The sequence below is a fragment of the Zootermopsis nevadensis genome, unplaced genomic scaffold (assembly GCF_977971745.1).
Source record: "Zootermopsis nevadensis isolate Lab colony 2312 unplaced genomic scaffold, Znev_1.0 Znev_ptg000061l, whole genome shotgun sequence".
NCBI classification, from domain to species: domain Eukaryota; kingdom Metazoa; phylum Arthropoda; class Insecta; order Blattodea; family Termopsidae; genus Zootermopsis; species Zootermopsis nevadensis.
Genome location: NW_028259192.1, coordinates 22535275 through 22559343, shown reverse-complemented (window position 1 = coordinate 22559343; position 24069 = coordinate 22535275). Strand labels below are relative to the sequence as shown.

The 24069-nt window shown below is 37.7% G+C and overlaps 1 protein-coding gene across 8 annotated transcripts in view; it reads left to right on the top strand.

The window, feature by feature from the left end:
* The window catches only part of LOC110830336 (putative G protein-coupled receptor No18), a 133062-nt gene that overhangs the window by 39668 nt on the left and 69325 nt on the right, over positions 1-24069 (top strand). For 7 of the 8 annotated variants that reach the window (XR_015532756.1, XR_015532754.1, XR_015532749.1 and 4 more), the window contains one exon: positions 10557-10606. The gene's annotated coding sequence lies outside the window, so the exon portion shown is untranslated. Of the gene's footprint in view, positions 1-10379; positions 10455-10556; positions 10607-24069 lie in introns of those variants that run through there. The other variant, XR_015532750.1, reaches the window with a different exon arrangement.

The window sequence follows — 24069 nt, the reverse complement described above, 5'->3', positions numbered from 1 at the left end:
ATGCGAAGGATATATAATCCCTTGTTGTCAAGTTGAGCGAAATATGCTCTGCATCTATTATACAACGTGACGTGAAAGACTACTGACGTTAAAGAAAATTTACATTTATTTATGTCGATGCTCGAAACGTGCTCTAACATTTGCGCTATATCATATTTATACTTAAATATTACGCCCTGTATATAAAGTGAATCTTTGAAGTAAAAGACTTGACACAGTTTCATAGACATTTTGTTAGTGAGGCCACATAGTTGGATTTGTGAAGAGGAAATTAATTTGAATTGCATGGCAGAAAGGTTTTCGTAAGGAATGAATTAATATGAAGTGCGTTATTAAAATTGCAAACACTTGTTAGTGACTTTAATAAAAACTTGCGTTGTCTTTAAAATTTTGTCTTATCCTTCATCTTGTTAGATTGATTGCATCAAATTATAATGCTTTTTTGTACGTGTAACTTATTTTAATTAATCTTTGTTTTCTGATGGTCCCACCATGATCATATAATGAAAGTGTTGTTTGTTGTGAAGCGATTTATATATAATCGTTATTAAACGAGGAATCGATTTGAATATTTCTGGATTTATGAGTGGTCATTGCGTGTTGATCTTATTTCACTTATTCCATAATTCGGCTGATATAACCATTTAGTGTGATATTTGTCATATTTACGGCACAGATTTTGTTGGTTACACATCACGCGACTTGTTTTCTGGCTGCAAATTTTTCTCATAAGGGGTATTATTTGTATATATAGATGTTTAAGTAATAGATTTTAAACAGCCGGTGTGTAGTGATTAGTGTTCAGATCGTATCTCGTTCCATGTGGCAGCCTTCTGTTTTTTGTAACTGTGGTAAATATGTTGATTTGTTACGTAATTCATAATAAAAGCGTATAATTTTTCGTGCACATAGGCTACAAATAATACCATGTCCAGCCTGTATTTCATGTGCGATATTATAGGATGGGTTTAGATTAAATTTTATGGTTCGAACTGAAGTTCTGGACGAATTTAATTTTGATTCATATTGGTGTAATGAAACCAGTATTTCACTTTAAGCACATTTTTTTTAAAACTTTTATTTCTGACATTTTATATACTGAATATTTAACGTAGTAAGGGAAAACTGATTTCTGCAGTGTATAATGCGGTTAGCTCTGCAACAGTGGATTTTAACTACAGTCAATGAACATCACGGCCAATGAGATTATACAGGACCGGAGTCACAAAGGGCGAATTAACAGATTATACGTATTCTCTTGGAGCGTAATTTTCCACTCTTTGTTTATTTCCATAAACGAGACAATTGATTAAATTAGAAAGAAAGTTTTGTCGCCATTCAGAATTAAAGCAGACATAATTCTGTTGTTTATATGTAATTACTACTTAAAGTAGTATCTGGCGGTGAGTCCAAAGTCTTCTGGGTTGTAGCACTGTGTAGTCTGGTAGAAGTTTACCGACGTTTCCGAGGTCCTTACTTTCTTCGTCATAAGGGCGGTGACTAATCCCCCGGATGACGGAGGCAGCAAGTAGTCAAGGCAGGAACCTTTGCTGGCGCCGGATCTTTGTGGCCGTGATTGAAATTCTGCTAGGCCTTCCACGTCTTTTCATTTCCTCGATGTCTGAAGTCGTACGTCGTACAGCCCACAGTCAACACGGTCTGTATAATTTGGTCGGCTAACACTGTTTTGTTACGCTGTGCTATGGCGTGTTGAAATGTAATTCCAGGAGCTGTCATCTTATTGGACACGAATTTCCGTGACGTATTTCCCACGAGTTCGGTAATTCTGCTTTCAGATAACAGACATTTTCATAAGCTTAAAACCTGAATGTGAATCCGAAAGACAGACAGAAAACGGGACAACGACTTCATTTTCCGTGCTTATTGTTGGAATCACAAGAACACACGACTTCAGAATCAAATTATAAATATTATACACTTTGTTTTACTGTTGATGAGTGTCCGTTGTGTTCTGTCTTAAATTCTGCTTGTTTTATAAATTAGTCCATTGTTACCGTATGAAACTTTATACGTAAAATGTCAACAATGAGTAAAACTTTACAAAGTGTAGTACCACTCTGTTGACCCGTAAAAAATGACACAATGCTAGAAACAGCGGCTTATAAACAGACGGACACAAAGTTCATTAGGAAACTTGAATGCTGTTCACAAAAGCGCACCACTGGGCCCTAACTTCACTGAAGTTGAATCAATTTATCGTATTCACAACGTAGCTTCTAAAGATCCAGTTTCATATTTACTCACGTGTACAGTTTATTTTCCAGAGAATCTCTCCAATGACACTATCTTCGAAACAAAAAATTGGGCTGGAGGGAACCTCGGTTATTTTCCCGGGGAAACTGATGACAAAATTAGAAATAAAACTACAAATGTCAACATTTCAAGAAATATGTTCCATGTAGTTAAAGAAAGGAGTCCAACGTTGCAAAGCAAGAAGGTCCTAAGAGACAAGTCCTGCATCTAGGCGCTAGATTGCCCGTGGTTTATAGACCGCCATAAACAGGCAATGAGTTTCCATGGAAATGTTGTGTGTTTATGATCCGCCAGTCAGACGTGAGGCATCACATAGGCCTACCTGTGACATTTGATAGATCGACGCCACTTATTTCTCAAAAGTTTTGATTACAAGGTTAGGGTCAGGTGGCTGGCTCTTGTGAACACGGTAATGAACTTTAGAGTTTTATAAGACGGGAAATTTCTTGTCTAGCTGAGAGTACTTTTAGCTTGTGAAGAAAGTCTTTGTTGCACGGAGTTAGATCTCTTTTTCTTTATCAAACTTCTTCTTCTCCATAACTCGCTTTTTCCTGTTCTTCGTTTCTCTTTTTGTCATACTTCCTTTCAGTCTTTATTCGTATTTCAACCTTCCTTCCTTCCTTCCTTTCTGCCGCCAGTGTATGAAGACAATATGACAAGAACCCATGCTATCTTATGTTAAGTTCCCAGCCCCTAAGTTCCACTTGCTCTCTGTCCTGAGCCGTGTTCGTGCTCCGCGTAACAAACGCCCGCAAAACAACAACGGGAACGTGACATACACGAACTAAGTTGTAGCACTTCTGGCCGAAAGCACACTTTCCATTATTCTAGAAAGATTTATTGCAAATAAATCGTGTGTATCAGTTGGGCCGTTTCAACGCTCCGAACTGCAAGTACAATCCAACATAAATAAACTTCACTTTCGGATTATTTTCCTGTGTGGCGTAAGGAATACCATTTGGCCTTTACTTCTCACTGTGTATCCTTGACAAGAATTCTTAGCCCCTTCACAGGTTTAATAAATTTGATACAGAAAAATTTCATTGGGATTTTATAAGAAAATTTTTAAAAAAAACATCGATTCTGACATACCAGTTTCTTACGTCGGTGAAAATTATGTTCTATGTTATGACGCAGTGTAGATTTTTTTATTTAAATACCGCGGCCAAATGGGCGAACTGAATTTCTCTAAAATGACGAAGCCCGGAAGTCTTAACAAAATTTACATTTTTTATTCAGGTTTCCTTTATTTATTTTCAGAATTCGCTTGTTTGATGTTCACAATTTTTATTCAGGCATTGTGTTAACGCAGTGCCTCGATTCGATTTTATAGGCGATAGCTTCAATGTGTGTGTTACTGTGGGAACAACTTTCAGCGTTGTTCGGTACGCTGAGGCGTTTGACAGCTCATTTATAATGCAGGGGCCTACAGTCACCTGTTCCTGGCTGTTCGGTCTGTGTCCCGAAATTTCTGCCCAAATACCCAGAGCAATCAAAAGCTGCTGGGTCGGATGGTATTAACTGCGTGACACAGGCTTATTTGTTAAACCGACTGTGGGTCACTGTGAGTTGTGACCGGACATTTAACGCGAATTTCGACCACAGTCTCTCATTCTGAAAGACGAACTCCGGCTGAGGGCCCCTTAGCCCCTTGAAGAGAGAGAGAAAGAGGAAATTGGTGGGGGAGAAGTGAGAGACACTTCGATATCTGGGGGGGAGAAAGAGCATCTTATAGCTAGAAGGTCCCCAGGCAATGCCCGCTCGTCCTTCTGTTAAGGATAAAGTAAGAGTGAAGGCGTTAGTGTGATGATTGGCAGAGAAGACGGAATTTTGAAATTTTGTATTAGAGAAAGCTGAGACTATTAATTTGGAAGTTTAATACATAATTTAGAAGTTCCTACTGAGGGGAGGGGGGTAAATTTTGACGGCGTTAAGGGGTGGTAAATTTTGATTAATTGAAATCGGGAGGGCTGCATGAGAAGCTTGCAGTGGCAACTTGGAACTTGGGAACCATCTCAGCATTTGCTTGAAGACAGAGGAAAACCAAGGAAAACCTGTGTCGAGATGGAGCCCCTTGAAGTTTGTGTAAATAATATTTAAGAATCCAGTCCGTACCGCGAAGAAAACACTACACTTCACCATTACGTATATTAACTGGTTAACGCTGTTTAAGGAAATAATCGCTGTTTATTCTGAGAAACATACGAAACATAAATAATAAATGCATCGTTATTGGTTGTTGAAGACAGTGGTTCATATAGTTACCATTCTTTATAGGAATAGAGAAAAGTGCTGAGGGTATCTAGACCTAATAAAGACTAGATAAGGGAGGATGGAGAAAAATACATAATCGAGAGCTTTAGGGGTGAACAAACAAGAGGATGGCATGGACAGGAAATTTTAATGAATAATTTTAGTCAGGAATCCTGAAGGTAAAATAGTATTTGGTTGACCAAGGCGTAGATGCAGGGATAATATTAAAATTTATTTTAGGTAATTGTAGGAGCCTTATATTTCAAAACAGATACGTAATTAATTTGTAAGCACCCTTCACGTTACACTATGTGGTGCGACTTTAATTCTTTAAAACCAACGGTAGAAGTAAATGTGTTATGGGAGACGGATAGCAGGTCTACGATTCCAGATTCGAAGCCAGGACCTCCCGAATACGAAGATTTGTTAACCTCTTGGCGACGACGCCCGCTGTCTGTGTCAGTTTTTATTACGCGGTGATTTATTAATTTGTGAAGAATTGAAATCTTATAATCAAAGTCGGAAAGGTAATTTTTTTATAATTTATATGAAAAGAGCCCATAAACACATTTACGCTCCCCTTTTCAAGATGTGATTGAGTGCAATCTTCGTCCTTTTAAATGCATGTTTTCGTAAAAGTATTATTAATCGATATTTGGTTTCAACTGAAAACCAATAAAGCTGTCCTCAGTGGCATGTAACACTGATTTATGGTTGTAGGGATTCTTTCTCGCCTTCATGTTGTTTACGAGGTGCCAAGCCGTCAAGTGGGGCTTGTGCACTGGGGTGGACAGAATAAGAATTGTTCTAGATAATGATGATGTTTTGTTCTGTTCGTGTTTTCGTCCACACTGAACTTCAGTTGGAACAGGAATACGTACGTTACGTGGACAGAAGTTTGGAAAAAGCAGACCCGCCTTTGCGGAGTTGATCAAATCACACTTAATTTCGTTGATAACCAAGAATTCTATTGGACGCTAGTAATAAATTGGTCCAGAAGTAAACTCAGCGAAAATTAAATATATGTCAGCATCCCGTCAGCAGACTTCATACAGACAGTGACTCTTAAATGTGCGGCCGAGTTAACATATTTGAGAATGCCTTGAAAAAAACACATTTGTGAAGACGATATTAAGTTTCTGTCTAATGTAATTGATAGACCTAGACATAGATGGGGAATAATATTAAAATGTATCTTGAAGAGTAGCTTGGAGTTTGCGGGCACAGTGGCGGGGTCTTCTGTGGACGGTGAGGGGAATTTTTTGACCAGCGAAGCTACTATCAGCTTCTCAGGAAATATTCTGATTAATAGAATTAGTTGTCTTTGCAGCGTACAGAGTTGAGTTGCCCGTAGGCCAAAGTGAGCCACACATCTTTGTATGCGGAAGACCTAGGCATAGTTGGGAGGATAATATTAAAATTGATGAAAGGAAAAATGTAGGGCGTAAGTAGGATTTGTATGGTTAATATAACTTGTTGTGGTCTACTTTTATTACGGTAATGAGCTTTCATGATACATAAAAGGCCAGGTATTGATCGACTCGTATGTGTATAGCTCTGTAGCAGGAGTTTATATGCGTCTTCATGCTGTGAGTTCCAATTGTTTTAATGTCCTGTGGTTAGCTTTGAGGCAGTTTGTTTGTATTGAAATCTTCAGTAAATCGTGGATCTACAAAGCATTTTATATTGCAACTTAACTGAGGAACACTCTGTATTATCACGTGGTGAAATCGAATTTTAAAGCCGGATGAGGATCAAGCAGCCTCTGCTAATGGAAGAGTCCCAGAAGTTGGTTTCATTTCAACATTGATAATGAAGTAGAGATGCTTTTAAGAGAAACGAACCTTTTCAGTATTTTGCCTTTGTTCAGTTTATGAATGTGGTTCTACCGTTTCTGAAATCGTGCCAGCTTTACGTGTAATGTGTACCATCTGTATTTCCTTTCAAATATTTTGCTATTAGAGTTCTTGATAATGTAGCAGAATAGTGTATGTGCAGACTTTAATACTGTGTAAATCTGTATAGCTGATTACTAACTTCGCAGTACAGATTCATATTTAGGAGCTGATAGTCGCTTAGATTTCCCACTTCTTTCTCGACATTTATTTATTACATAAAAAAGGCATAGTTTTAAACCTTGATATGTAAATGAATAATATCAAATCTAAAACTTCTTGACGATGGTGAAGAGTCGTTTGAATAAAAATTTCCTTGGATATTATCCATCGTCTCGTAAAATATAAAAATATATAAAATATAAATATAATTTTTTACGTTTTATATTTTATATTTTACTAGACGATGGTTAATATCCAAGGAAATTTTTTATTCAAATAAATGAATAATATTTAAAAATGCGTCGCACGTGTGTTACAAAGTTGTTTATGAAAATATCAGTTATATTTTGAACCAGGCGAAACTCATAAATATATTGTGTGAACAGAATGCCAGAATAATGGATGTTAAATAACTTGGTAAACATAATTGCCGCTGGCACTTAAACGGTTAAGTAAACATCATAATAAATGCTCTCTCTCTCTCTCTCTCTCTCTCTCTCTCTCTCTCCCCCCCCCCCTCTCAGTGTAATGTTCTGTTGATGCCGCGTAAGGATGATTAATATTACGAGACACGACTGACAACTGCGAATGTTTACAGGAAATGGGAAATTATGATTTTGACTGATAAACTGTAGTAAAACACCAGGGATATCCATGGATGTTTTCAGGAAATGATATTTTAGACTGATGAATTGTTATAAAGCACAGTTGAAAGTGTGGACAGTTTAATTAATTTTGTATTACATTACACAGCTAAACGGATTTTGTTCAGTTATTCGTGTCAGGGAATACTTTTATCAAGTTTGTACAGGGTGTTTTAAAATGTTTATATGTTACAAGTTAAGAGTGAGAAAAATATTAAAATATTTGCTGGTTTCAACAAAACCGTATGAACGTGGAAGAGGTATGTGACAAACCCTCAAATTCGAAATTACATTCTAAACAACACAATAGAAGTTTTATATCTGATTACATGGAGCTCTGACAGTTCAGTTTGTCCAAAATGACTGTATTTATAGTTTTACGTTCCATCTATGTTCTGGTTTCCTAAATTAACGCTAAAGTTCGTCAGTCACAGCCATCCATATACGCTTCTCATTCTAACAGTCTGTTAACTTTGTCATAACATGAGATGATCCAGTTGCGTCATATTGTTATAAATATATATTTGTTTAAATCTTGTGAGTCAAATCACAATAAAATTCCTATTAATATTAAAATATTACTAAAATTAACATTTAAATATTTAAAATGATGTTCTCTATCGAAATGTTCGATTTACATTAGAACATCACTTTTTACACGACATGTTTCAGTTCTAAAAGAACCATCTTCAGGTGTATAAAATTATATAAACTTAAACTTAAATATAATTTCCTAAATGCAACTTTTAGTCAGATGTTTATCAGATTTCAAATGATGTTTTCTTCCAGATTTTATTGTATTTTTTAATATCGTATTCCACAACTTCATTTCTGGATGACACAAAAAACAACAACAAAACGTTCACCCACACAAAATCATGTTAAGCACGACGTACATACAGAACAACTTCGAATACGATATTAAAAATACAATAAAATCTGGAAGAAAACATCATTTGAAATCTGATAAACATCTGACTAAAAGTTGCATTTAAGAAATTATATTTAAGTTTATATAATTTTATACACCTGAAGATGGTTCTTTTAGAACGGAAACATGTCGTGTAAAAAGTGATGTTCTAATGTAAATCGAACATTTCGATAGAGAACATCATTTTAAATATTTAAATGTTAATTTTAGTAATATTTTAATATTTAATAGGAATTTTATTGTGATTTGACTGACAAGATTTAAACAAATATTTGTCATAACAGTTTGTTCCAAGGAACTCATTGGCTTAAGGTAAAAGCCGAGCTGTACACGACATCTGTCTATGCAGAAGGCGTGGAGTGAAACTCCACCAGTTTTGCTGCAAAATGGAAGGGCATAATAGTGTTGGTATTCATTTGATAGAGTTGCCTTCAGGGTTCAAACTCGGTACCATCAGATTATTTCTGTGAGGGCAAAGTTCCGGTGCATCGCCCAGTAGGGGCTGTCTGTTTAATTATACCTCTCCCTCTCGCGCACAGTTCATCACTGCACGTATATCATCAGAGTGGCCGTGAATGGCTGTAGTGTACTGCGTTATTAAACTCACATCACCAGGGAAGAAAATGTTGAGACCAGTTATGAATTTTAATCGTTCTTCGTGCAGTGTCTATACGAGATTCACTGGCTTTATCGGCGGTCCAAGTGATTGGCAATATTGCACTAATCAGCTGGTAGTACGGAGTATCGTGTCATGTCCCGTGATTGAAATTCTCGTCAGCTCTGATGTATTGAGTCGAAACAGAATTTCTGATGTCCGTTTGCGCTTGTACTCTTCTCTAGTCCTGAATTTTTTATTTTATTTTTTTATTGCAATGATTCAGACTTTGCAAACGCCATCTCGAGGGATTATACGAAATAACTCTTTCGAAACCTTCGGGTTAAATGATCGTTGTTCGTACGATGCTGTTTTTGCTTGGCGAAATGTACGATTTTGACGTCTGATTTGTTTGATGGTATTTTTGATCTGTAATTTTCAGATACAGGATGTTCTTTAACAAATTTCAACACAATTGAATGCACGTTTGGGTTTAACCGAAAACATTCGATTTTATTTTTCCCCGTTTATCGGCCTTCGTACATTTTCCTTCCTGGCCAATGTTTCTGTCCAGTTTGAAAATATTGAAGTTAGCTTTTATATTTTTCGGTCGCTGTAGAAAGCTCTGATAAATGTTAATTGAATCCCAGGGTGAGATTCTATAGTGAGCTACCAGTAATTCAAGATTTATCACTTGTGTCAGCAGAGCGTAACCAAATGTTTGAATTCGAATGGTATCACTTTCTTCACAAATTTCACGACGTGTATCTGTCTCCAGTTTAATTTGCCTTATTCGTGTACGAAACATTGGTATTGATTTGTTTAAACTACATTTCAACTACATTTGTTATTCTCGACTTTTCAGCGCAGATAAGAATAAAGTGGATTTACGTTTTGGCGCTTAGTATAATGGTTAAGGCGACGTGCGTCGGTAACCAGGTCACGTTTGTGACTGTGTGAGGGCGCCATTAAGGTAGCTATCTTCTAAGGGACACCTTGTAAATATTTCTTCCTCCCTCTACGTCTCCCATATTTCCAGTTTGATACTTTTTCGTCATATTATTCTTTCTTCTTATCTTAAATTTATCTTCCTTGCATCCACCCACATTTGTCTTGAACTACAAGAAGTTCTCGAAGTGGCTAAATAGGATATGAGTTTCTCAGGGCGGTGAGTCCGAAGATGGCTATCTTCTGGGATGTAGCGCCGTGTAGTCTGGTACAAGTTTACCGACGTTTCGGAGGCCATTGCTGCTTCCATCGTGATGATTTGGAAGTGGTTGTTTAGTAATATATTTAATCTATAAGAGACAATTTAGAAATTAATTATTCAGTCGACAGATGTCAGAACCACGAGTTCGCTACCCAGAAAGTTGACCGACATTTCAGGCCACAAGACTTCTCAAAATACATTTTATCAATATATTTTTGTGTATTAAATACGAGAATGTTTATGATGATATGTGCCTGTTATGCATACATTATTATAACTGTTACTATGGTAATGTTAGACGCTTCTAGGCATCTTTGTTTTTGTTACTGATCATAAAACATCATTCTATGTCTTGTTAACAGTACATCTTTTTAATGTGTATTGTTTATTAAGGTTATCACTCGTGGAAGTATATTAGTTTATTTAGACACAGAAATGGAAACCTTCAAATATGCGACCGGTTGCCAGTTTAGTGTTTTTGAAAACAAAGGTAATTTGTTTATTTTAATATTATCTCACATTTGGACGTTACTTAAAGCTTGGTGTTTGCGTGCTTCTTCCCATTATGACCTCGTTTAAAATTTCGTTTCAGGTTACTCCGCTTCTGCAGGCGCCCCACGACGTTTCGGAAGGCTGCGTCTGGTGAGTACCTGATTAAAGCCTCTCGAGGTTATTAAACCTTATGCTATAATAATCCGAAACCAAATCATGGAAGTTAAGTTCCACTTTAGAATTAGCGTCTTGTCTCTTTTCTAGGTTTATGTGTTCTAAAATTATATTCTGCTTTCATGTGTCGGGAAAATTAGAAGTTTGTTCCAAAATAACTCCTTGAACTTATGTAGCAAGTTTGATTTATTTTAAATTTAGCTTGAATTCGCGAACAAAAATGAAGCAGAACGTATTCAACATTCTTATCTTCTACTGTTAATGATTTTGCTGTTGTGACGCGCTGTGTTATTCATTTCTACGATGTAATATATTTATCTGGTACATTTACTTAATTATCTTACAATTTCCTGTCAAATAAATGACACGACATTAGAAGACGAGGTTGTCCGCTTCTCATTACTCATTTGTTCGCGAGCGAACGAAGGCGACTTAGCAACGCGAAAGAAACATCAGAACATCGCTCAGGTGTCACGCAACTCGTTCGCGTGGCCTCTCCTGAACTCTGACATTTTAAAGTTTACTAATTTCAGTTATAGTCTCTTATCACATATTATTATACAGCCAGTAAGTCGTATACGTCATAGCATTGTTTTGCTTTTTATGAAGTCTTTCCGTTTAATTGGTGGATTTTGTCTGACGGTCTTTCATTGCAACAAATATCAAAACTAATAAATATATAGGAAGACGGATGCACAGTTTTTTTTATGATTAGCCGTTCTGAGGAAATCCGTAAAATATTTTTCCAGCTTCGTGTGTGAAGATTGCTGTTTTTTTGGGTTGTAGTCTGGCAGAAGTTCACTGACGTTTCAGATGTATTTTATGTCTCCATTATCACAGCAAGGACCTCTGAAACTTAAGTAAACTTGTACCAGAGTACACGGCGCTACAACCCATAAGGCAGCCATCTTCCGTCTTAATATTCGCCTACTTAAAAACTTCATGAAAGTCAGTGGTTGTTACGGAATCGTGTGCCTAGAAATCTCTCAGTACCAAATTTTGTCTAAATCAGTAGTGTCGGGTAGACGTGTTCCTCACAGCATTAAATTTTCGATGCGTTCGCATATGTGCGGTGCTCCAATTAAAGTACCCGTTCGTCCGGCTGAAGGGATATCAGTGAAATCTGATATTTGAAAAATTGTACCGCTGTTAGTCTATAAATTTAAATTGTATTGAAAATCGGACAAAATTAACTGAAACTGTGCATGAAGATCTACATGTGATTGCGTTCTTCATAGTGGCTGGATGGAGACTCTCACGTACAAAGGTCAATTGGTCTTCACGTGAGGGAATCCACAGCCAAGGGAAATTCCCCGGTTATTTACAAAGACCAAATTCTGACGAAAAAGCCAGAATTGTTACTGTCTGTCTATATTTCCTAAAGCCTTATGTTCTGTGCTGAGATAACCTAAAAAGTTTTATTAGGGAAGTGGTCTTCTGTCGTCAGAGGAACTCGTGTGTGGGTCGTATCCTTCGATTTGCGATTGGCAGTCGGAATGACCTCATAGCAGCCGCTCAGTGCAAAGTGCTTATGTCATGGAGGAGACCCGTGGGCGTGTCGCCATGCCTTGATATAAAATAGAGTTAGAAATTGCTCCCACACTTAAGCACTGATCCAAGAAGTGGGGGCAGAGATACAAATTTCCATGCATTTTAGTCCTCGGCACAGGCAGAAGTCTGCTTCAAGCTTTAAATGCCTTATTTACGTGAGGCTTGGTGTTCGTCACAACTTGTCTGGATATGTAAGACTTGAGGTTCTCACAGCGGTGAGTATGAAGATTTCCGCCTTCTGGGTTATTGCGCTGTGTAGTCTGGTCGATGTTAACCAACGTTTCAGAGGTCATACTGCCTCCATCATCAGGGCGATGAAGATTTCCGTCTTCTGGGTTGTTGCGCTGTGTAGTCTGGTCGATGTTAACCAACGTTTCAGAGGTCATACTGCCTCCGTCATCAGGGCAATGAATATTCACCTCTGAAATGTTGGTTAACATCGACCAGACTACACAGCGCAACAACCCAGAAGACGGAAATCTTGTCTGGATATCATTGCAAGAATCCCTGCATCTGTCGGTGATCGAACCCCAGCGATGTATTCCCTACTTAGTTTACTGACTTAGTTATCCCGTTTAATAATGTTACATAAATTATAGATTTGTAATTCCCGGTTAGTAGGCTACGTTGTCCTGGCCTAATTGAAAGTAATTAACTAATTCTGATATTCCGTGGAGACAGTAAAAATTCACTGAAGTCATATTAAGGTATCTTGTAACCTCGTATGAGTTTATAATGCAATATGAATGCAATGCTTAGCGCATAGATAATATTAAAACGAATTTAATAAAACTATTTGTAATGATAGATTACTGTGGTATCTAATATCAACAGAAACAGTACTGAGGCAGTCGAGTACCTGACTGTTAGCTGTAGTACCGTGGTTAGATTACAGGTAGATTTTTGTTATTGACTTTCTCATCGAGGACGGCCGTGGGTTATATTCAGTCTCGCATACATTGGCTGTTGGGTTATAAAGGCCGGAGCGTGTAGCTGTCCCATAAGAATACTCAGCGAAATCCTTTTTCTGAATGCTCAAGTTTTTTGTTAATGTGCTTAACCATTTGAAACCGAAGCTCGTTTAAATAATATTTAAGAATTCAGTCCGTACCGCAAAGAAAACACAACACTTAACCATTACAAAGATCAAGTGATTAACGCTGTTTAAGGAAATAATCGCTGTTTACACTGAGAATCATAGTTCGTCTGATTAATATTAAAGAATTCAGTCCGTACCGCGAAGAAAACACAACGCCTCACCATTACAAAGATCAACTGGTTAACGCTGTTTACACTGAGAATCACAGTTCGTCTGATTAATATTTAATAATTCAGACCGTACCGCGAAGAAAACACGATATGAAGCACATTGAATAAATTGTTGAAGCAGGTGGGACATATGGTTAGCATTGGATTAATTAAGGAAGCAAAGTTTGACCCTCCCAGTTGCTAGTCTACACTGTGCGTGGAAGGGGGTAACGTAATCAGGAGTTTAGTGTTTTAATTTATTAGAAAGGCTGGGGACAAGGACGGACGAAATGCGTCATGTTTTGCGCTGAGGGTGGGGTCTGCGTTCGTGCGTTTCGTGGCTCAGATGATGACCAAAAGGCCGACCGTTGTAGGACTGAGAGACGGACATATGTACGTGTAGGCACTTCGCGTTTTGTGAGGACATGCGCCTTTTTATGCAGACTGACGAAAGGACTCGCCGATGACGTTTCGTAAGCGCGTGTTCGCAATTTTTATTTTTCACTCTACGTCAGAAATGCATGCAAAATTTTTATCGGGAAACCTGAAGGGAACTGAGGCTGCTGTCTTCTGAGTTGCAGCGCCGTGTAGTCTGGTAGAAGTTTACCGACGTTTCGGAGGTCCTTACTGCTTCCTTAATGGGGGTCTACACGGCGCTACAACTGAACACAGGAGTTGATTTCTCCTTCCACTGAGCCTCTCTCTATCTCTTTCTGTTGCTGTTCTAAATGTAATTAATATTTTTCATCCTACCATGTTGGCCTAGATATTACTGCCACCACACCCAGTACACGTAATAAGAGCGAGATTGTTGCTGGACCATACAACATCATTACAAGTACGAGAGAACCCATTAAACGTAAGAAGGGCTTGACATAGGGGGTCCTGGAACGGGGGAGGAAGAAGAAGAAGAAGAAGTTTAAAATTGATATTCTGCGCCATTCATCATTATCTAGATGTTACAATGTTGCGCTTTAATACTTCTACGTTTTTCTTACTTTAACATGAATTTTTATTACGATATCCAAACTCATTTTCATATAAATAATATTAATAACTCAAATGTTAATTATATTATTAATAATTTCACAGAACAATGAACAACTAACATAATATGCAAAATAATAAGAAGACCAAAGAAAACACCCACAATAGTAATCTACAATCTACAACAAACGAAAAGCTTGCATTAATAAATATAGAATAGTTTTAAATATAAAAACCTGAAGATGATGCTATGACATCGAAACATGTAGAAGTAGTAAAGCGCAATATTGTAACATCGAGATAACGATGAATAGCGCAGAATATGAATTTTAAATTTTAAATTTTAACATCAATAATTTAAAAGTTTGTGTATATGACTTGAATAATAAATATATATGTGAATTTTAAACACAAACATGACGCATCAAAACTATAAAAGAAGAAGAAGATGAAAAGGAAAAGAGGCCGTGTGAGACATGAGATCATAGAAAATTGATCGATATTGGTGGATCTTCATTTCATGTGCTCTTCATACACATTAAGACATAATTATGTGATTTAGAACAGAGAAACTTTGTTGTGATCTGTAGTACTGAGCAGAGCTTGTCTTAATTTTACATTTCCTTACGACCAAACGTTAGGGTTATTCAGATTCGTGCTACATGTCCTACCTAAATGGAAGTATTACTTTACTGGTTTTGCACTCTGGGCTGTTATAATTTCAGACTGACGGACGGACCGACATGAAACCGATTATTTACGAATGTATTTTACGAAACCTTTTTAAATAATCTTGTTCCTGTCGAAAGATTGCTGTTAAGTGTTAATTGTAGAATTTCGTTTGTCATTATGGAAGTAAAGTAAAGTAAAAGTTTGTCCCACTATACGCCATGTAGGCGCTTGGGGTGAGTGGAGGTATAGCTCCTCTCTTCCTTGACCTCGGCACTAGATGGGGGTGAGTGGTCAGCATCACGCCCCGGCCGGCTTTACCCCCCGGGAAAGGACCCCGGTACCCATTGTAGAGGAGGCTGGGTGGGCCCCAGAGCCGGTCTGGACGCAGAGGCTAGAGGAAAAAAATCCTCTGCCCCCGTCGGGGATCGAACCCCGGTCGTCCAGCCCGTAGCTAGTCACTATACTGACTGAGCTATCCCGGCTCATTTTGGAAATTAATGTAAATTGAAGTAACTGTTTCTTGATTTTTCAATATATGAAGTTGTTACTGTGGTCAACGAGGCGTGTTCTGTTTAAACCACTCCATAATGTAAGTTCTGAAAAAACAAATGGGAAGTTTCACCGTTGTAGCTGCAGTTGTGTGGCTTTGATGAGATGTGCACATTTTTAAGCTTCACATAAATTCTTTTTGAGAGAAATGGGATGGCGTCTTAGCTAATACATAGAACATATTTTTTTAAACATTCTAACAAAACTTATAACGTAATAAACATCTCTCGCTAAAGAAGATTATTTTATGCGCGTGTGTGGAAACACGTTTAAATTTGTAATCTTCAGGGTTAGTATTTTTAGTATTTTCCGTCAAATCACAATTTTAATAAGATAATAAAATATTTAAAATATTTAAAATATAATTTCACGTTCCGCGTAGAATATATAAGAGTAATCTGATAAGAACATTTCAATAAACTGCATAACATTGTAAATGATTGTAATTCGAGTTTTAAATTTTACCAATCTAATTTATACCTGAGGACGGTTAAATATAACCGAAACATGTCGTAAGAGACGTTCCAATTTGTAAATCGATCATTCGATGCGGAACGTGAAATGATATTTTAAATATTTTATATTTTATTATCTTATTAAAATTGTGATTTGACGGAAAATACTAAAATATTAACCTAATTCACAATATGACGCAAATATACTACCTTCAGGGTTATGTTAAGAACAGAGACTGTTCTTACGACACCTGTAGCAGAACAGTGTACTTGTACGCTCCACAATGGAAGTGACTTCCGGTTTATTACCTTCATTTTATGTTTCAAGAATATCCATATTTTAATAGTTACAGAAGCCAGCCGGTGAGGTACAGAAAAACAGATAACTCAACATCGATTTGCCTGCGGTGTTTAAATTGAAATCCGTATTTCTTCCGCTCTGATAGTTAAATGGGAAAAAAACTGTGTATAAAATCTGCTGAAACGGATTCCACAGTAATAAACTTCGAGCTTCCTCGTTTCTGAGCTGAAGTAGTCGCTTTGAGCTTTGCATAACCGTGGAACGCCTCCAGCTGTCGGTGGAATCAGGGAAAGAGAGACGACTTCTTGTGTCTGTCTTCTCTCTGATCTCATGTAAATTTTGTCAACTCTTGTATTCGTCCATGTCTCGTTTCTGGTTATTCGTGGTGATAATTGGCATTTGGGTTAAAAGTGTTTTCATTAGCTGCGCCATATCTATGTCTTCCCGCATGTAACAGGTCGACAATCACCGGATGGATTTTCATGAAATTTGGTGCTCTGTAGTTCTGTGGAGGAAACACATTTAATCGTGCGATGTCCGACGTTTGACGTCCACCTGAGTTTTGTTTGGTAACACTGCCTTCAGTATTGTTTTTCTTAAGTTATTTAACTACTCTGAATCAACTGATGAGCGTGTGTAGCTTCAAATAAACTATTTTGCCCTTTACAAATTAGGAAGTTATTTTTGCAGCGGTTATGAAATGTTCTTCTTATTCTTTCTCTTAATCTTGTCTCTAGGTTTTTACTCCCGTCCCACATTACCTTAATGTTGCATCCAGTAGAGCCCTCCTTGAGAAGCTGTCAGTGTCAGTGTCTGTGTCTGTATTATTATTATTTAGTGTTCTGTATGGCGACAGGTCCATATGAACAGGATCCTTCCATCCTTCTCTCGGACTGGGACCTGTTCATATACGTTCTTGGCAGATGATCCAGAAGTGGTTTGCCATTGCCTTCTTCTGTGTGTGAATGGGATGCCACGGAGAAACCGGGGAAGCCCCCGGAGGAAAAGTCCGTGTTGCCTAGACCACGGCCTTGCCCAACGCAAGTTATAAATTCTGGCACAGCCGGGAATCGAACCCGAGACCCTAGGATTACAAGGCCAGCGTTCTAACCGCTAGACCAGGAATTTATGTGCCTTTGCCGGAACTCGAATTTTCATTGGCGAGTTCACATTTTCCCACCCCCAGACCCTGTTTTGAGCCAGTTGAATCCGGTCTATATTCTCACAAAATATTTATTTAAAATCTATTTTAATATACGATTGGACGTCGTCGGTGAAGAAGGAACGCTGTGCTAAGTGTTTTGAGTTTGTGCTAACAAGAATTTTTAATTGAATGAATTGAACTCGCGTGTTCCGGCGCCCTGATCGAGTTAGCAGAAAGTTTTATTTAGGTTTCGTTTCGCGTAAGACTGTAATTTCTTTGCCGTAAGGAGGCTTCCGAGTTACACTTGAAAGGTGTTACATGTAACTAAAATGGCCGAACCTTTGTTCCTTCATCGCCACTTTTGTTTCACGTTCATATTTTTCTTGCCAGTTGCTTTCCCCTTAACATTGTCTCGTGTTTTCTTACCTTTCGATACGACTTCTTTCGAATAAACTTCTAATGAGACGGATTTTTAGAATGTCATTAGAGAAGTTGTTCATGGGATATGAACTTGAAGTAATTTAAAATTTTAAACTTCTTTTACAAAGTCATTAGTAATTCCACTTGTACAGCTTCAGAATTTAATTACCATAGGATTGAAATGCGTGTTCCTTCACATACCTTCTGCTGGTAGCTCGCGCTGCATGTCTTCTCGAAGGTCTTGGGTTCAATCTAGCATCTCTGTGTGAATAATTTTGATCGTTTCCTTTCCGATCCATACTACTTAATTACTTATAATTTTCTAGTTTTATGTCGCTCTCATGATAATTATCAGTGAGTCATTATCATTACCTTTTAACCAGCACATCATAATATCTTCTAAAACCTAAACACACAAATGTTTATTTGATTATTCTTCATGATTGCTCTTAAGATGGCGGCAGTAAGCACGTCTGAGACGTCGGTGAACTTCTACCAGAATACACGGCGCCACATCCCAGAAGACAGCCATCCTCGGACTCACCGCCGTGGAAACCTCAAATCCTACTTTTCATGAGAGAACTTAAATCCAAAATCCGTTTCTTGCTTGTCAGTTTCAAGTGTCTGATACCTGTCTTTTAAGAGGGTTGGTTATTCTGTTCAGTCAATAACTAGATTTTTATTACGGTAATAAAAATGTCTGTGTAATTATAATTCTAGACGCTCGCTTATCTTTCTTGTTGCCAGGCAACACCAAATAAAAGCGGTGGGAACTGTGCATCTGCCTTATACAAAGTTCGCTAAAGCATCTACACGTGAGAGTAGACAGCCAGAAATGAGGTGACTGGGGATGTGTTGTGATTGGAAGTTTTCTTTTGATAATTACTTTCATGCTGAGTTTTACTAGATTGGTCCGATCCCCCCCCCCCCTCTCTCGATTAGTTTTGGGTTGGAAGACTTTTATTTTTTTATATTTTATTTAGTGTTCTGTGTGACGACAGGTCCATATGAACAGGATCCTTCCATCCTTTTCTCGGACTGGGACCTGTTCATATACGTTCTTGGCAGATGATCCAGAAGTGGTTTGCCATTGCCTTCTTCTGTGTGTGAATGGAGTAATTGTTGGGATGCCACGGAGGAAAACTCCGTGTTGCCTAGACCACGGCCTTGCCCAACACAAGTTATAAATTCTGGCACCGCCGGGAATCGAACCCGAGACCCCAGGAATACAAGGCCAGCGTTCTAACCGCTAGACCACTGTGGCGGTTTGTTGGAAGACTACGATATCCTAATATGTTTATAGGAATTGAGAAATTAAGGGTTATCTTACAGAATCGTGGGTTCAGTCAACGAAAATTTTGCCAGATTATTACTAAAGAACACGAATTATAAAATGAACAGAACGTTCACAAATAGAACTCTGTATAATATTCAGAATTTCCCCCGTTTATGTCCGCGTATCGACTGATTCAACCAAATTTCGTTTTAACCGCATTCCTCGTCAATATTCCAGTCTGATGTTTCATTGTTTTGCTGAATTTCCGCTAGAAAGAACTGACTGAAGTGTGACGGTCTGCTGTCTGTTGCCAGGCAACAATACTGTTTGTACTTTGTTTTTCCTTTGTTTCGCGTCTGTTATGTCGCTGAACGAAAGTCCTGAAATACAGCTCCTATTTTTATTATAAATTATATCGATGGAATGCATTTAATTCGTTGTAAACTATATTACATCCTTTTTATAATGTAATCGATTGGAATTAGTGTTTTGAAGTTTGGATGTTTCATAATGGAAATAATTTTATCATAAAATATTATTTTGCTGAATGAGTGTAATAAAATTAATACAATTTAGAGTTAGGTGTCTGTAGACGAATGCATAACAGGCCTTACATCGTGTACGTATTTGTTGATTAGAAGGCAAAGAATTCTAAAAAGTACGACGAGGGCATTGGAATATAAGGAGTCGTTGAAAATGGCCTCTTTCCGTGATAGATTCCACGAACTAGCAGTTGTGGCCGAGATATCTTCTGCGCACTTGTTAAAAATCCTTTCCAGGGGCTGGAGAGCAAGTTTTACGCCCATTTCGCACAGGAACGTTCTCATATATAGGTTTGTCGTGGCTGTGTGAGTCAGTGTTTCTGCAAGAAGCATCAGCCCTGAGCGTGTCTGTCAATGTTGTGACTGGGACCTGATAACCATTTTCATGTTCTATCACCTGACGTTTGAAGGCAGTAATTTATTCCATCAATAACGCCACTCTCCATCGTCGCTGATTGATGTCACCCTCGCAGTTTGTCTCGCACGAAGAGCCTCTCAGAGACGCGCTTTGCTGTCCAGTCACTTCAAGTTCTTCCGACTTGCTGCTTCTGAGTGAGTTCGTCGACGTTGTCTTCCTTCATCGGTCTTTTTCAAATCCAAGTTTGATTCTTATCATTTTTCTTTCATTCTCAATTTCTTTGTTTTCTCACTTCTTTCGCTCCTTTCATATTTTTTTCTGTTCTTGTTATTTTTGTTGTTTCTTCATTTTACCTTTCTTTCTTTCATTCGTTCATTCTTTCTTTCATTCTCTCTTTCATTCCTTCTTTCATTCTTTCTTTCTTTCTTTCATTCTCTCTTTCATTTTTTCTTTCTTTCTTTCTCTCTTTCATTTTTTCTTTCTTCTTTCTCTCTTTCTTTCATTTTTTCTTTCTTTCATTTTTCTTTCTTTCTTTCTTTCATTCTTTCTTTCATTATTTCTTTCTTTCTTTCATTCTCTCTTTCATTTTTTCTTTCTTTCTCTATTTCTTTCATTTTTTCTTTCTTTCTTTCATTTTTCTTTCATTTTTTCTTTCATTCTTTCTTTCATTTTTTCTTTCTTTCTTTCATTCCTTCTTTCTTTCATTCCTTCTTTCTTTCATTCTCTCTTTCATTTTTTCTTTCTCTCTTTCGTTTTGTCTTTCTTTCATTTTTCTTTCATTCTCTCTTTCATTCCTTCTTTCTTTCATTCTCTCTTTGATTCCTTCTTTCCTTCTTTCCTTCATTCTCTCTTTCCTTCTTTCTTTCTTTCATTCTTTATTTCTTTCATTCTTTCTTTCTCTCTTCTTTCTTGCGGTCTTCCCCTTCTAGCCCGTATGATTCTGTCACCTTCTTAATAGTGTAAACATTTCTATTTACTATTTAATCCATTCGATCAGTGTTTCTGAAACTGTATTCGGCAGTAGCCCTGGGTAAAGGGGGATCACTAATGTGATTTTATCGTAAAATGTTGGCACCGGTAACTCAATTAACACAAATTTCATCAATTTTTTTATTTTAAAATACTTTCCTGAATCTAAAATGTAACTTTCATTGGCTTCTATAAAGCCTTATTGTAACTTACCGTCTAATGCTAAGCATATTTCTGTCTGTCGAGGTATCCGAGCACTCCCTAGCAGATGTTGTGATTGGGATATCGCTCAGTTTTATCCGCGTATGAAAATGGCTGATGTTAATATATGACATAAGTTACGAACGAGCTGACGAAACGTATTACTGCTTCTAAAGTGTGTTATAACCACTGATTCTTCTTAGACAACGCTGAGCATTTCCAGAACCTGTTGACGTCATCATGGAAAATTGCTCAGTTCGGTAACCGATAGAAGGTTACAGACACTGGATAACTCGCACATGGCCTCGGCATTTATTAATAGTAAATTTGTTTAGTATACGCCAAGTTAACGCCTCTGAATTTATTCGAGAAAAACTAGGGTTGAATCTCGAACGTGGTAGCATTGATTCTGAATGTCTGATTTATAATCCTATAATTACAAATTACATAGAGTCTAGACATATTTTGATTTATTTAAGTGGTCTAGCGGTTAGAACGCTGGCCTTGTAATCCTGGGGTCTCGGGTTCGATTCCCGGCGGTGCCCGAATTTATAACTTGTGTTGGGCAAGGCCGTGGTCTAGGCAACACGGAGTTTTCCTCCGTCGCATCCCAACAATTACTCCATTCACACACAGAAGAAGGCAATGGCAAACCACTTCTGGATCATCTGCCAAGAACGTATATGAACAGGTCCCAGTCCGAGAAAAGGATGGAAGGATCCTGTTCATATGGACCTGTCCTCAGACAGAACACTAAATAAAAAATAAAAATAATCACGTGGAATTTATTAAGCGTAGTTAATTTACTTACGAACCAGCCAATCGTAAATTGCTTCTTTATTCATTCGGTTTTTTCATGTTATTTCTCTGTTTCGTTTTGTACATTAATTTGTGTTTCCTTGTCTGAATTCCTCCATTTATTTCACGAATGCTTCATTTTGCGGGAATGCCTTTCACGGGAGTAACATTCCCGCTGTATTTGCTGTTCTGAAGACTGATCTGGTAATGGGTTACGCGGGAGAACTGATCCCCTGCAATGTTATGCAGGCGCTGTATTGTGAAAGGGAAGTTTGGAAACAACACGAGAATGAATTAAAACTTTTACAGTAGGCCTGTCCCCCTGAGGATGTTAACCGATTTCTTTACCATTCGAATAACAAGCGAAAGAAATGTAAATTTCCTGCCCAAAAGGCGTGAACGTTTGCCGTGGCAAAGAAACGTGAAGAAGCAGAATTCATGTACTTGTCTTGAATTTCAGATTGTAAAATTTTCTTTTAATTCTAAAACCCAGTGGTAAATTATATGTCCCGCCTGCTTCAAAAATAAACAATTCTGCGTAGAATTTCTGAGCCTTATATAATTCTCATTATAAATAGCGATTATTTCTTTAAAGAGCGTTAACCAGTTGATCTTTATAGCCGTGAAGTGTTTTGTTTTCTTTGCGGTACGGACTAAATTCTTAAATGTTATTTAGACGAGCTTCGACTTGAACGGATTCAGTATAATTGAATTCTGTTGATCCTGTTAACCCGTCATGTAGTAGGAAAATTATAATTGCCCAGTTTCTTCCGCGACACGCAAATCTGCCTATTCTGTGATTACACATCGGAATCGCCTCGGTTTAAAAATACGTGGACCTATAAAACAAATTTCTTTGAAACGTCGTAGGTTTTTTTTTTAAAAAATCTTGTTATCTCAGTCTGTGGAACGCGCACCGCTTTACAAACATCATGGTCGTAGCACGAAGTGTGTAGCTTGTGAGCACAGTTACATAGTTACTGTAAAACTAATTTTAAATTTTAAATTACGAATACAGGTTTTAAACTTTGTCCATGACACCTACTGTGTATAGAGCTCGTACCTAACACCCTTGAAATATGTTTTTTCGGGGTAGATGCTTTGTTAAAATTTCGCTACAATTCATTCCAAATTGCTCGTGCCTCTCAGCACTGGGGCTGACTGCGCCTTCTCTGCTTTGCTCACAAGCGCTCATTTTTCTTTTCCAACCTGACAGATTCAAACCCCCCCCCCCCCCGCTCCCTCTGCGTTCCTACACCCACAAGATCGGAGTGGAATGTGTGATCTATTGATACGAATTGTATCCATAATGTAGATTAATTCACTCAAATATGTCAGCTGCAGCTAATGTTTGAATACTGCAAAATCCTGTGGTTATCAAAACGTGTGTCGCGTTCCAAGTTCGTCGTGGCAGAACAAATCAAAGTGTAGGCCTGCGTCTTGAAATTATAATGATTAGGTCTAATTAATTCTTATCAGTTACTGTAATTGGCTGTAGGAAACACGCCCAAAAAATATGGCCCATATTCGTGATGGTACAAGTCCTTGAATATTTACCATTTCTGATTGTATTCGTGTTAAATTTTATGCAATTGGAACTACGTCTTTAAAAGACCACAACAGTCTGTTTTGTTCTCCTATCTTTGTTTCGGACCTTGAATCAATCGTGCGTAAGATTAATCGACCAAACTTTTGTATGCCTCTCTAAGCGTTCTAAATGTCCTCTTCCATTAGTTAAAAGTGATCTACTTCGCCATGCAAATTAGGGAGCAAATATTAGCGTAATTATCTCCGTTTCATGAGTGAGGTAGTTACGGCCGTGAAAATGTCGATGTTCTGTATCGTGTAGACTCGTAGGTAGATACCGAAGTTTCGGAGGAAAATAATTTTTCCATCATCAGGGATAAAATTTCTGTGCTGGAGTCTTCGTTGTGCGGTGATAAAAAGTTATCAGTGACTTATCTACTA